The 15,726-nt window shown below is 32.2% G+C and overlaps 1 long non-coding RNA gene across 1 annotated transcript; it reads right to left on the reverse strand.

The window, feature by feature from the left end:
- Positions 1 to 12,791: 12,791 nt before the first annotated feature.
- LOC127135612 (uncharacterized) lies at positions 12,792 to 14,732 on the reverse strand. The gene is made up of 2 exons (XR_007808621.1): positions 13,420 to 14,732; positions 12,792 to 13,345 (listed from the first exon to the last, which is right to left on the reverse strand). It is a non-coding gene; the product is annotated as an uncharacterized LOC127135612 (long non-coding RNA).
- Positions 14,733 to 15,726: the final 994 nt, after the last annotated feature.

The following is a 15,726-nucleotide window of genomic DNA, read 5'->3' on the forward strand; positions in this document are numbered from 1 at the left end:
TCAACATAGAATCCAATATTATAGAAATACGTTTATCATAACACAATCTAACCTAGAGGGGCTTAACTACTCATAATGCAATTAACAATACCATAATTGATAGATGAAAATAACATGTGAAATCCCTTGAAGTAATGGCCTCCAAAAGCTTTAAATGCTCTAAAAATCACCATTTGTGCTCTCAAATTCGTTCCTTGATATCCCCATTTTGTAACCATTGTGAAAGTGCAGAAAATTCCTTTTTAAAGGCGTCAGAAAAGCCCATAAAAAGTACATATCGCGCGCGTGATGACTTGCATCACGCGATGCGGATTTAAAGATCATATCTCGTGTGTAATGGTGCACGATGGTGCGCGTGATTATTCTAGTGGTTGCACACTTTTTCTCCCTTTTTCACTTAAATTTTCACTAAGTCCGCAATTTTCACACGTAGCTATTTTCCCCTCATTCTTTGGTCATTCTTCTTCATTTTAGCTCAACTTTCACTTATTTTGCTCCAATTCTTCTACTAATTATATGCAATGGCGGACTGTCATCACAATCCTAAACTTGAATTGTTGCTTGTCCTTAAGTAACTCGCCCGCAACTACACATTTCAACAAATAACAAGTCACAAAATAACACCCGAACATCACCAAATTAAATATTTATTTTACCTAACCATTTTTTTTGCTCCTAACTCCTATCCGGTGAATTCAGAAAACATCCTTAACATTGACGAGTACTCAACCTGCCTCTCAACTCACTATAACTCACTTAATGGATAGGGTGATCTTTCAATCAACATGCAAAATCAATTATACTTAGCTAGATCATGTTCTAATAGATTTCATCATAGAAATCACAATACACACATTAGAGGTCTTTTCAGGTTGTATTGTGACTTAAGTTTGGGTAGGATATTTTGAGGAAAATAGGTTTAAACCTTTGAAGTTAGGTGCCTAGTTCTCCTTCTATCATCATACCTCTTTGTTTATTTTTTATGGTACTAGAGAGTTTTGGTCCTTCTTCTAATATCATTCTTTTCTTTTTCCATTTTTTTGAAGAAGTGTCTTTTTCCATGTCTTCTTTTCTCAAAACTTTGAACTTTTGGACCATATTCTCTAGTACCCCCACCCCAAACTTAAAAGTTTGCTCACTTCCAAGAACAACACCAAACTTATTCTTTTACATATGACCAAGGAACTAAATTTTATACCTAACTCCAAAGAGATGATGGAAAGATTTAATCTTTCAAGTCAACTAGCTAATAAATATGGATATGTCGCCGAAAGAAAGGGCTTAGGCTCAAAGTGGTTAGCAATGGATTACCTATTATAGGGTGGTTTAAAAAGGCTTAAAGTTATAAACAAAAAATCTCCTCAATATGTGTCGGTCAACCAAGATAACTTAATCGGAAATAGATCAAACCAGATAAAATAATAATGTATGGATACACTCATAAAGAAAGAAAAGTGAACAATGGAAATATTTGGCTCAAACCTTAACAAATGAGGTATTTATAGGTTGAGTACAAGTCCATTGATTATTTTATTATCCTTCTCCTTCAAGTTTCTAGTTGCTAATGTGATGATCAAGTTTCTTTTGGACCATCTGTTCAATGCTAAAATGTTAAACTTGCAAATCTGAAGAAAAAAAATCAAAACAGCTACAAACTTGTTTATCAAAGATAATATAGATATTCATGGAAGGGTTATGCTTGAATAACTACTTCCTTTTATGGATGGTCTTGAATAAAAATAAAGTAGTTCTACAAAACAAAAATTGATTAAAAATGATGGGTTACCTCTCATCCAACGCTTCTTTTTCGTCATTAGCTTGACCTTTCAATTTTTGTGTTAAAGGGGTGTATATGACACGAAAAACAAATCATCCTTCTTCTTCCTTTTGTTTGATAGAAATTCCATCACTTTCAAGAATTGAAGGTTTTTCTTCCATATTTTCTTTAGTTTGATAATATCAAACAAGGTACAAATCTCATCCAATATTTCATATATTTCTCCTTTCTTTATCAGCCTTATAGCTAGGTGTGGGACTATTCTTTTGTTGAAGATCTTGTAGTTGGATATCTACATCTAGATGAACCATTGAATTTGGATCTTCATCCAAAACTATATAATCTTCATATTGCATTCTTATTCTTTTCCCACATATATTTTTCACCTCCGCTTCTTCTATTCTTGCTTCTATTTCTTCACCAGATGGTGTGCACTTCTCTTCTTCTTTCTCTTTTTCAACTTTCCCTTCATCGAATACCTTATATTCTTGTTTGACTTCTCTTATAATTTCCACATCTCTATGACTATATAACATATTTTCATAGAACTCCCTATTAGATCTTAGTTTTAATGCTAATTGGTTAGATATTTGACCAAGTTGCATCTCTAAATTCTCGAAGGATGTTTCCATGTTACTTCACACGATTTCTTGATGTCTATTGATTTTATCGAAATTGAGTTGAGTCATCTTTATAAACTGAGTCAACGTTTCTTCAAGATGGGATGATGAATCCTCCTCCAGTGAATGATCAGTGTAAGGTTCTGGTTCTGAAAAATTTCTAGCATTTTCCAGAATGAGCATTTTTGCTGCAAGTTCCTTTCTGTAAGCTTCAAACTTTGCAAAGGTAGCATAGACGTCATCTTGCATGATTGTCCTGACCTCGCATACAAAACAAAAAGAAGAATACCTTAGTAGCGCTGCACTAGATGAAAAAAATTAAATAAAAATAAAACTAAAAAGAGAAAAAATTGGAATAAAAATTTAAGAAGAAACAAGAATAACTAATTACAATAAAAAATATTTACAATTGAAACAAAAAAAAGAACAAAATCAAACGTTGCACAAGCACCGCCTTGTTAAATTATCAATAGCCTCCGGCACCAGCGCCAAAAACTTGATGATTTCTCAGCAAGTGTATCGATATTGTCGAAGTAATAAAAAGATCAAATCCATAGGGACTGTCTTTAAACAAGACAAAATGTGTGCAATATGTAGAAAACTAGTAAAAAGGGAGGGGGTTTCGATTTTTAGTGCGAAAAGTAAATAAATGTTTAACAATATCACAAAAGCGGTCTTGTTATGTTCTAGAATCACATATTCCTCTATTGTTGATGTTTGATGCCTTATATGAATGATGTTATCACTATAACACCACGACAAATTAACAAAATACTTATAGTCGATCCCTCATGAAATAACTCACGAACCACTACTCAGAGCTTTGTATCCCTATTCCGCCAGTGTAAGCAGGGTTAGGGGATGTACAAAACGTTAATTCTCTATGCCATTACTCGGGGTCTCCTATTCCTATTCAACCAGCGTATGTAAAACAATTTCCCTAGGTCAAACACATAGACTAATTGTGAGTATTCCATATGTGCCCAAAATCATATTAAAAGAATATCTCATATAAAAAGTATTACGAACAAGCAATTGAATGACATTATAGGTCAAAAGGTTCATACAATTGTCAAATAAACATAGAATCCAACAATAGAGAAATAGGTCCATCATAACATAACCTAACCTAGAGAATCTTAACTAATCATAATGCAATTAATAATACGGCAATTGATAAATGAAAATAACATGTGAAATCCCTTGAAGTACAGGCCTCTAATGGCTTCAAATTCTCTAAAAATCACCACTTGTACTCTCAAATTTGTGCATTAATCTCCCAATCTTGTAACCCTTGTAAAAGTGTAGAAAATCCCCTTTTAAAGGCGTCAGAACGGACCAGAATGCGTCACAAAAGCACAGAAAAAGTACCTATCATGCGCATGATGCCTTGCATCGCGCCTGCGATGTAGCTTTAAAGATCATATCGCGTGTGTGATGTTGCATGATGGTGCGTATGATTATTCTAATGGTTGCACACTTTTGCTCCCTTTTTCACTCAAATCTGGACTAAGTCCACAATTTTTACACTTAGCTATTTTTTCCTCATTCTTTGGTCATTCTTCTTTATTTTAGTTCAACTTTCACTTGTTTTGCTCTGATTCTTCGACTAAATGTATGCAATAATGGATTGTCATCATAAATCCAATTGCAGTGTTATAAGAGGTGTAACCATTTTTTTGTATGATGAAGAAATGTCTCCAAGAAGAAGGGATGCAATCTCTTCTCTGCACCAGAAATCAAGTGAAGAAAATGTAAAATTGAAATAAGCCAAGAAAAAAAGGAGGAAATGAAGATTTAGATGAAGTTTATGAAGATGATGATGAAATTTAGTGTGTCCATCACTTTTGTATTGCTAATTAGATTAATTATGTGTAATGTAATGAAGTAGTTCATTTGAATTAGATTATGAGTAATGCCCTGTAATGCAAAATTTTGACAATTTGTATCTCGTTCTTTGTAATATTGGATTAGTTGGTAGGAGTTTTGTGTAGTGAAATCCAAAATTATGACAGTTTGTGTAATGTGTAATGGCATTTTAATGAAATGCAAAATTTTGACAGTACTCAGTTTGGCTTTTATGACAATGACTTTTTTGGAGTTGTTATGCCTTCTAGGACTTTGGATTTGTTTCTTGTCTTGTTTGTTATCATTTATCATTTATCACTTTCGTAATTGAGTCTCCTCTAGTTATATCTTTGAAATATCTTAGAATTGAGTGCAATGCGTTTTAAATAAGTGTTTTGCTTAAAATCATGTGTTTTGCGTAAAATCATGTGTTTTGCGTGCATAATTCAAATTTTTGTGTTTGAGTATGAACATTATGCTTTAAGTCAATTAGTAGATGTTTTGCACCAAGAATCATAATTGAGATTGATTTAAGTCATGTCAACGGCATAATCTTAAAACATAGTTGAAAACTTGGATTTTTGAGATTTTGAAAGTGTGATTTGAATCACACAATCCCTTAGTTAAATCAAACAAGATAGAAAGGAATCAATATTTTTGTGAGCTTTATGAGTCAAATCACAACTTGTCTTGATTCAAATCATGACCTATGTGAGTCAAAACAAAGTTTGTACATGAGTCGAATCACAAATCCTTCTTCAGCCACTGCCAATTTCGGTCGAATCATAACCAAGCCTTAACTCTAATCATGACCTACGTGAGTCGAATCATGCCTTAGTCTTGATTAAAATCACATAATATGGATATTTCTTTAAGTGTTGATCTTGTTCCACATTAATTTTCCACTTGACTCAAATCACAAAATTCTCTAGACTCGAATGAAACATGATTTTTTCACTTCTTTTTGTGCATAATCTCAAGCACCTATATAAATCACTTTTCCTCTCTCCCTCACAACAATTAACATGAAAGTGATTATTGTGATGGTAATCAAATGTTTGAAAGTCTTTATAAAAACTTGGAAACCCACTTTCAAGTAATACGTTTTCACATATATCTTTTGCATCTGAATTCATCTTCAACCTCTAGCGAGATTAACATCAGTTTCTTCTCAATTCTTAGAGAATGTGAGATCTATAATAGAGGATATTCATTATTTTTTGATGTCATTACTACAAAATAGACCTTTGGTAACACCCATTTTACAACGGTCTTCCCGTTAACCGTGGTAGTAATGTTTTGGTCACTTTTTTCTGTATTTACTAAAAGACATTTAACTACGGTCATAGTTAACAACCGTAGTAAAATGTACCTGGAGTGAAAGGGTTCGAATCCCAACACCAATAATTTTTCATTTATCGTGACATAATGGGCTTCACATTGTATAGCCCCACAATTCTTATAATCAATAATGGTGTAAGGTGCAATCATTTCATCACGGTTCGTATTATCAACTATGGTAAAAGGTGTTACTTATTTATATATAATCGAAACTATCTCTCGCTTTAGTACATAATAGTGTATCTCTCGAAACAAAACCCTAACATCTCTTTCACTCGTCTCCCTCAAAACAAAACATTAACATATCTATCACTCGTCTCTCTCATATGGAAACCCCAAAATTATGCAACAAACTCGTCTTCTTTAAAGGGTTACCTTTATTGCATAAAGTCTTAGAAAAAGGCTACCTTATAGGTTCTTCTTTACAATAGTTTATGTTTCAAAATTTGTTTACGTATTATTGATTATGTTTTAATAGCTTGTTTCATAATGTTTAAACTTTCTACTTGTTTTGACTTGTAGGTAGAGATGTTTGTTTAAATAATGAGGATGAAGTTAAAGTGAGCACCACAAACTTGTGTCAAAGACCCAAAATGACATCCATTCAAAATTAACACAAGTTTGCAGTTCTCACTTCAGCTTCATCCTCATTTCAGTGTGGACGTCATTATGGGACATGTACGTTTCTGAAACATTCTATGAGTTGATATGTTGTTGTTGTTATTAATAAGAGTTGTATGTTATATATACTTTATGCTATGTGTTGATGATCTTTTTTTTTAATAAGAGTTGTTTATTGTATCTTGTATGTTATTTAAGGTTTGTTGTTGATGAATGTTGTTGTTAATGTTTGTTAAAAAGATGAGTTTATTATATCTTATGTAGTTTTAGTGTTTTTCCATCCCCTTGTCGAATATATAACTTTTTAAAATTGCTTTAGAAAATTATAATATGATAGATAAAGTTATATTTGAAAACAAGTTACACGTTTAATTCTAGATAAGAATTCTTCAGCCCGTCAGCTGCATTTCGTTCTTTAACCGTTAGAACTTTATTTAATGCTTCTAGTTCTTCAACCACCCCTTTTTCCACCTCTAATTTTGTTTGCTAAGTAAATGATATTTTTCAAAATGAACTAGAGGTGGAGGAAGGGGAGGTTGAAGAACTAGGAGAATTAAACAAAGTTCTAACCGCCAAAGAGAAAAATGCGGATAAGAAGTTGAAGAACTCTTGTCTAGCATTGAATGCATAACTTATTCTTCTAATATAACTTAATTTGTCATATTATAATGTTCTAGATCAAATTGAAAGATTATATGTTTATTCAAAATTGGTAAAATAAGCTTTCCACATAATTTATAATAAACGTAGTGTATATATCACAACAATTATTTATCACAACCGTTGTTAAATGTTATGCGTTAAAAATATCACAACGGGTATTTAAAGTAGTTGTTGTAATAGGTAATGCGCTACATATCTTATAATCACGGTCGCACGACCATGGTGAAAAGCATCATACATGCAACCACCCATTACCTCATAACGGTTGGTCAGGCGTGGTGGTATCCATTTTCCAATCGTTGTGAAATAACTTTTACGTAGTAGTGTGTTTGTGAAGTTCTTGGTATGCAGGTAAAGATTCAGATTGTGTGGTGGTGTTGGAGTTTGGCAATCCAACAAGAAAAAAAGTTTTTCTCCAGGTTATGTTGGTATCTCTGTGTGGAAGCCTACAGATGAAGTCAGAGTTTCTATGCTCTTCAGACAAATCAAGTTTAAAGGGATCAGTAGAACTGAGTGAAGGTTAATGCATAACAAAGGCTTGACAAGAGCTTGTATTTGGAAGAGTTAAGTCGAGATCAGGTGGATCTTGCAAGATCGGCGAAGCAGATGCCATATACAACAAATGAGGATCAAGATAAGAAGAGTAGTCATTTTTAGGATTATCTTATATCATGTGGTTGTATAATTTATGTAATACAATTTTCATATTATTATTATTAGAAGACAAACAAATTTCCAATGGGAAACCATTGATGAGTGGATTAAGCTCCAACGAGGATGATAGAGATGAACCACTACATATCTGGTGTACTTTTCTTGCTCTCTCTCTCTCTCTCTCTCTCTCTCTCTCTCTCGCTCTCTTTTTCTACTTAGTTTTGCATGCTTAGGTTTGTATCACTTTAGTAGAATAACATGTTGTTAGGATTTATGTTGTTATAGCGATTTTGTGATTAAAGTTTAGGTTTGTGATAAATATAGTCATTTAAATATTCTCTACTATGATTATTGTTGTATGGACTCTTATTGTTAGACTGATCATTAGGTTAATCAAATTCAATTTGAGCTTTGGGTGAAATTGAATTATGATAATTGTTGAATTGCATGTTTAATAAAATTCAAATTTATTAATTATTTTGATTTATGATAATCTAAGTTAACTCTTATATCCATGTAACCGTATGTTTTATAAAACAACCGCTATCTTTCGCTTTCAGTTGTAATTTATTTTCATTATATCAACAATTGGACTCAGAGCGTGTAATCTATGTAGTTATTGGTAAAACTCTGTTTTTTAAAAAAGGAAATGGTTTTAAAAATGGTTTTAGAGGAATGTTCTATTCACCCCCGTCTAGACCGTTTCGATCCTTATATCTTTCACCAATAAGTGGTATCAGAGCAGTTATATTGTTCCTATGATACCAACAAGTGGTATGAAAGCCGATCTTTTGATCAAGTCTAAGCAACTTAAAATTTGAGGATACAAGCTAGAACGAACCAAAATGTGTGTTTAATAGAGCTCCCATATTCAAATAGTGGAATTTATATGATTTAATAGGTATCATGTTGCTTACTTGATATCAGTTAATTAAATGACTTTGAGTTATGTGAAGTAATATAATGTCATTATGTTAACGGTTTGTATAATCATGAGTTAGAATTTCAATGTGACTTTATCTAACCAGGATTGGGATGAAAATGTGTTAAGGTATTCGTGCAGGAATGGCCACCTAGACACATGACTTAAAGACTTTAAATATTTTCATTTTATTTAGAATGTTGATTTATCATGAACCTGAAAGCACCTGAATGTAATCAAGAGAAAAAAAAGAGAAATGGATTGTTAGAAGAAATTAGAAGCATCTCCTTGAAGACCTACTCTTCCAAGGTCATCGTGAAGGAAAATGTAGATGGTTTCTATGAAAATGTTGGTGTGCTCGTTAATTTTTCAAAATCATATAAGAAGATTCAAAGTAATAAGTTTTTGAGTGATCCAAATTACTATCAAGTGTTGAAGAAGTTATCCAAGCTTGTCAACGCAAAGTCCATGCTACGAATTACGTAATCATTGCTAGACGGGAAGACACAAGACAAGATAATCAGAACATGTTCCATTCCACTTCATTTGATATCTTGTTAAGGAGTCTCTGAGAGTTTCTCTTTAGGTGTGCAAAGGAAGACGTATCCAATTGTATTTTGTTTTGATCGTATTGTGTTTTTGCTTAAGTTTTGTGTACTAACTATTACTTGTACAACAAATTAGAACCTAGATCGTCAAATTGGTATGATCATTCCACTCTCCTTGATCTTATATTAATGTACCTTTAATTATTTGTTAATATTTCTTTATTTGATGTATTTTGCGTATATAGTATATATTTGCTATGGGTGCATGATATATCGCATTCATTTGTGCATTCTATTGTCATATGGATCATCTCATTCATCTGTATCATGACATTCATTGACATTAAAGTTCTTTTTTTGCATTAAAATATTTTGCATCAAACATTTCATTAATTTCTTGCATCGAGTTTTTGTTATTCATCTATGCATAGTATTCTTCATTCATCCATGCATTATTAAATTATTTTTCATCTAGCATTAACCCTTTTAGCATATTCATTTAATGACTTTGGAATTTAAAAATATCATTTATCATTTTTCAATTTCATAAAAGCTATTTCTGATGCATTTAAATTTTTAAGATTTTTGATTCATGATTCGAATCACATGACATCACGATTCGAATCAAGACCTCTTCATTTTTCTTGAAACGCTACTGATTCATTTTATTCAAATCACACCACCTTCTAATTCGAATCACGTTTGACTTCTCTTAAAAAAATTAATTACTAGATTTGAATCACATGTATACCTTTTTCGTATCATAGCTTGCAAATTTTGAATTTTAGCACATATATCTTTAGTTTTCATTCAATCATTTTATTTCATCATTAAAACCTTCCTTTTTACAGAAAGTATCTCATTTTCTTTCATTTATATCATTTAATTATGTTACATGTGTATATCACACTATATACATTTTGATCATTCATTACATCTTTTCATCAAAATTATTTCCTTCAGGTTGATTTTGCGTTTTTGACTTCATGTTTTTGCATCTAAAATATTGTTAAACGTGCCCTTGATTATGTGCATGAACTTAAAAACTAGGTTTAACCATTGTATGTTCATATTTTATGCATTATTTATCCATGTTCCGATATGATTTTGTATGTGAATTAACCATTATGTTTTGGTGTTGAATGTTTCATGTCTTTGTTGGGTATATTTGTTGCATTCAACACGTTCTATCTTTCGTGTAACTGTGATATATCATTTTCTTTGTTGTATATTCTTCTTTAGTTATGTTTAACTTTATTTTCTCTAGATTATTTGTTTATTGCTAGTTATTTTTAGTTTAGACTCATTAACATCTATCTCTTTTTAATCTTGTAAAAAGGGGAGAAGTTGTAATGTGAGTCTCGATTTGATTTATGCGTTTGAAGAAAAATTGAAATGGTGCAATGTTTCATGGAGAACGAAGGAAAACCTTGATTACTCTTTACTTAGTGCTCATGTCGACTCAATTAATTTGCAAAGTTTCCAAGCATAAAAAAAGGGATACTAAAGTTGCTCTGCCTTCTAGGACTTTGGTTTTGTTTCTTGTCTCGTTTATTATCATTTATCATTTATCGCTTAATTGATTCTCCTCTAGTTAGGTCTTTTCAAATATCTTATGATTTAGTGCAATGCTTTTTAAATAAGTGTTTTGCATAAAATCGTGATTTTGCATGCATAATTCAAATTGTTTGTGTTTGAGTATGAACATTATGCTTTAAGTCAATTAGTAGAGTTTTTGGAATAAAAACGATAATTGAGATTTATTTAAGTCATGTCAAAGGTAGAATCTTAAAACATAGTTGAAAACTTGTATTTTTGAGATTTTAGATGTGTGATTCGAATCACACAATCCCTGAGTCGAATCAAACAAGGAAGAAAGGAATCAGGATTTTTGTGTGCTTTGTGATTTAAATCACAACTTGTCTTGATTCGAAGCATGCACGATGAGAGTCAAATCACATTTTGTACATGAGTCAAATCATAGATCCTTCTTCAGCCACTGCCAAGTTTGAGTTAAATCCTGACCAAGCCTTGACTCGAATCATGACATATGTGAGTTAAATCATACCTTAATCTTGACTCGAGTCATAGAAAAATGGGTCTCTCCTAAGTGTTGATCTTTTTAAATATTACTTTTCCACTTGAACCAAATCACCAAATGCTCTTGACTCGAATCAAACATGATTTGTTCACTTTATTTTGTGCATAATCTGAAGCACTTATATAAATCACTTTCACTCTCTCCCTTACTACAATTAACATGAAAGGGATTATTGTGATGGTAATCACATCTTTGAATGTCTTTCAAAAAATTGGAAACCCACTCTCAAAGAACAACTTTTCACACCTATCTTTTGCATCTCAATTCATCTTCAATCTCTAGCAAGATTAACATCAGTTACTTCTCAATTCTTAGAGAATGTGAGATCAATCATTGAGGAGGTTCATTCTTTGTTAATGTTTGTTAAGTTCTTAAGTTGTAGGTCAATATTAAAATTATGTGGTGCTTTTGTAGTTTGGCAATCCACCAAGAAAAAGAAGAAGTATACTCTCTAGGTTATTTCAGTAAATTTGTCTAAAAGCCTACAGAGGAAGTCGGTGTTTCTGTGTTCTTCAAATAGATTGAGGTTCAAGGGATCAGTAGGACTAAGTAAAGGTTTATGTAAAACTAAGGCTTTACATGATCTTGTATCTAGAAGATTTAAGTCGAGATTAGGTGAATCTTACAAGATCGGCAAAGTAGACGTCGTATACAAAAAGAGAGGATCCATATTAGAAGAGTAGATGTTTTTAGAAATATCTTGTATCAAGTGGTTATATAATTTATGTAAAACAATTGTCATACTATTATTATTGGAATACTAATAAATTTCCAATGGGAAACCATTGAAGAATGGATTAGGCTCTTGCGAGGACAATAGAGCTGAACCACTATATATATGATGTACTCTTATTCTCTCTCTCTCTCTCTCTCTCTCTCTCTCTCTCTCTCTCTCTCTCTCTCTCTCTCTCTCTCTCTCTCTCTTTAATTTTCTTCTTAGTTTTGCATCCTTAAGTTTGTATGGCTTTTTTAGAATAACATGTTGTTAGGATTTATCTGCTCATAGCAATTTCATGATTAAAGTTTACAGCTGTGATATATCTAGTCATTTGAATATTCTCTCATGTGATTATTGTTGTATGGACTCTTTGTGTGAAAATTGAATTATGATAGTTGTTGAATTGCTTGTTTAAGTAAATTAATATTTCTCATTTGTTTTGATTTATGATAATTTGAGTTAACTCTTATATCCATTTAATCACATGTTTTATAAAAATTGCTTATATCTTCCACTTTCGTTTATAATCTGTTTTTATAATATCAACAATCGGCCTCAGAGTGTGCAATTTGCACACTGTTGGTAAAACTTTGATTTTATTAAAAGGAAATGTTTTTGAAAATGGTTTTAGGTGAATGTTCTATTCACCCCTCTCTAAATCGTTTCAATCCCCATATCCTCCAACAACAAGTGGTATCAGAGCAATTAAGTTGTTCCTATGATACCAACAATTTTAATGTGTAATGCCATTGGCTTTTGTTTATGACAATTTCCGTTAGAGTTTATATTTCATCTTAGTTTGTAACCATTACAGTTTTTATTTCATTACAATTTGTTTATCATCCCAACTTATAATGTAACTAACATTAAGATGTTCTAATTTGACAGAAATGTACACAAGTAATTTCAAAATAGCATTCATTAACGTAAGAACTTGTTCATTATAAATGGTAGTGCATGACAGTACTTGTTCATTACAAACTATAATGCATGACGATACTTGTTCATTACAAACTGCAATGCATGACATAAACAAACATTACAAAATAAATTGAGGCATGATATAAAGTGTTTCAAGGTAGACATTACAAAAATTATAAAAAGTACTTCAACATCCTAAATCTATTCTTAGGCTGGTTGTGTAGGAATTGGTGTTTGTGATGAAGAGCCAATTTCAGTTTCAGTGTTTGTCTTCTTGATCTTTTTTCCATCAGAGTTGGTCTTTGTCTTAGACTTCTTGGTCAGGTTTCTACCTTTTGGTATGGCCATATCAGCAACTCTCTTTCCCTTACAACTTCTCATGTTATGTCCTATGGCTCGACACTTGTAACATGTAACAATTGCAAGTCTTCTTGGCAGCACATGTGAGTTTCTTAGCTCATCATTGATCTTGTTCCTTAGCTTTTTGGGACGTCCAATTTCCCTTATAATCAATGGTTGATGGAATGATAATTAATTATTTAAATGAAAAAAATGGTGGTTCATTAGTTGGGTATATGATATGTGAATAAGTATGTTGGAAAGTGGTTTTCCTGTACACATATATAACACATGATTAACAACTTTGTTAGCATAAAAAAACTTATAATAAACACATGACATAAACCTTGTATTAATTCTACTGCTCTTCTTTTATCTCTATATGCCTGGTCAACTAAAAATATCACACATCATTTATCAACTATTTCAGCAATAAGTCCAACTGGTTTCATGTCAGGATTACCTTAGGGTTTCATATTTTGTTTGAGAGGAAACTCGTTTAGAGCAAGAAGCTGAAACAATGATAAATGATTGTTGCCATTCTCAAGTATTTAATAAGTTTTTTCTTGTTGTTTTTTAATCACAAATTAGAAATTTAATTTGAAAATATATTTTAATTAATTAAGTTTTTTATATTTTAATGACATGATAACATTAAAAAGATGCCAACTCATAAGTTCCAATGCCACCTCTGCGAATGAGCATGACATGTAAAAGGGGACCACCTAAAAACATGAAATCTGATACTATGGGACAAAAAAACTGGTTATTTTTAATGGAGACAACAAAAGTTATCAAAATCAATGTAGGGGTACCAATATAAGCCTTTTATTTTTCAAACTTATTCAATTTTGTTTGGTGTAGAAATACTGATGTATTGTTTATCTGTGTATGCAAGGTTCAAATTTGAAGTTGACATTGTTTGATTCAAAAATCAAAAGAACATCTCAAGCAATTCGGAAGGAAAAAAGAGAAGCACTTCAAGCTAAATAAGAACTTGAAGTAAAGATGGATAATCTACCACGAAAAATGATAGGGGGTTATTGTAGGAGGAATGATGCTAGACAAATATCCTTAGGTTTTCAACCAACTAACCCTGTAACTTTTGAAATAAAAAAAGTATGCACTTTCAGGTTTAAAAGATAACTCGTTCGATGGGCAAGCTATCAGAGATCCTTTGAAGCATTTGGCAAAATTATACGACATGTTCAACGTGCAATCCAAATTATGTGACGAATGATTAGGTAAAATTACGACCGTTAGGTTTTTATTTGATAGGTTGCGCTAATCCTTGGTTGCAATCTATTCTGAATGGTACAATCCAAAGTTGGAAGGAACTGGAAGACAAATTTATGGAGAGGTATTTCTCCAATGCTCAGCTTGTATAGAGGAAAGTTGAAATTTCAAACTTTGATGCATGTGAATCTAAGTCATTATCTTATGCATGGGAGAGATTCAAGTTGTTGCTCCAAAAGTTTCCAAATCACAATATGTGTATTATGGAACAGATGCAACACTTCATCAGCGGGCTAAAAACTCCAACAAGAATGCTTCTGGATGCCTCAGAAGGAGGTACTTTGATAAACAAAAATGAATATAAGGTGAAAATGCTAATTGAAAATATGTGTGAGAATGAGTATCGTTCAAGTGATCCAACAGTGAAACCAAAGGGTATGTTGGCGGTAGATTTGAACAAAACAATATTAGCTCAACTGGAGTTGATATCGAAACAATTAGTTGCATCTTTGCTAAGTCCCGCAAATGTGAGTCAAGCTTAGAGACACTTAAGTGTGATTTATGTGGGGAAGGACATGCAAATGGAAACTATGTACCAGAGGGAGTGAATGATGAAACTCAATATGCAAATAATCAGAAAAATAGTCCTTATTCCAAAACCTACAACCCTTATTGGAAACATCACCCAAATTTTAAATGGAGTAATAATAAGACTTTGAATGCTAATCAAGGAGTTCAACAGGTTTCTCAAGCACCACCTAGGAAACCATCACCACTCGAGAAAGCCTTATCCAATTTCATGAAATCCACTTATACCAGTTTCGAACAAGCTGGAAAACTCAAGAAGAAATGCTTAAGACTCTGAGAGAAATGGCAAAGATTCAAGACCAAAGCATCAATAAAAAATATGGAAATTCAAATCAATCAATTATCTCGGCAAATGGAAGCACAAGCTAGTTAAATTGGGGGATTTATTGGTAACACAATAGATAACACAAAAAATAAGAATTTCAAAGCCATCGAGTTGAGACACATAGTAGTACCTTCAAACTAATAGGTTTTTAATGAGAGAAAATAAAAAATTAAGGCTGAGAAAGGAGCGAGAATTAGGTTGTAGTTGAAAATGAGGTATAGGTATAATTAGAGGGAGAAAAAAGTGAGGAGACTATTGAAGAGGAAGTTAGGGGAGGCACCCTTGACAAACTTATAGATAGAAACTCACATTTAAAGAGAATGAAGAAACAAATCCTAAATGAACCTAACCTAGAATTACCCGACTACATTAAAGCACTTCACTCGATATTGAAGAACAAACCAAAGAAGGAGATGAAAGTGAGTCAATTTAAGAAATTTATGGACATGCTGACAAAAATACAGGTTAACATTCCATTCTATGAAGCTCTCGAAAAGATGTTGA

Source organism: Lathyrus oleraceus, chromosome 4, assembly GCF_024323335.1.
Source record: "Lathyrus oleraceus cultivar Zhongwan6 chromosome 4, CAAS_Psat_ZW6_1.0, whole genome shotgun sequence".
In the NCBI taxonomy this organism is placed as follows: Eukaryota; Viridiplantae; Streptophyta; class Magnoliopsida; order Fabales; family Fabaceae; genus Lathyrus; species Lathyrus oleraceus.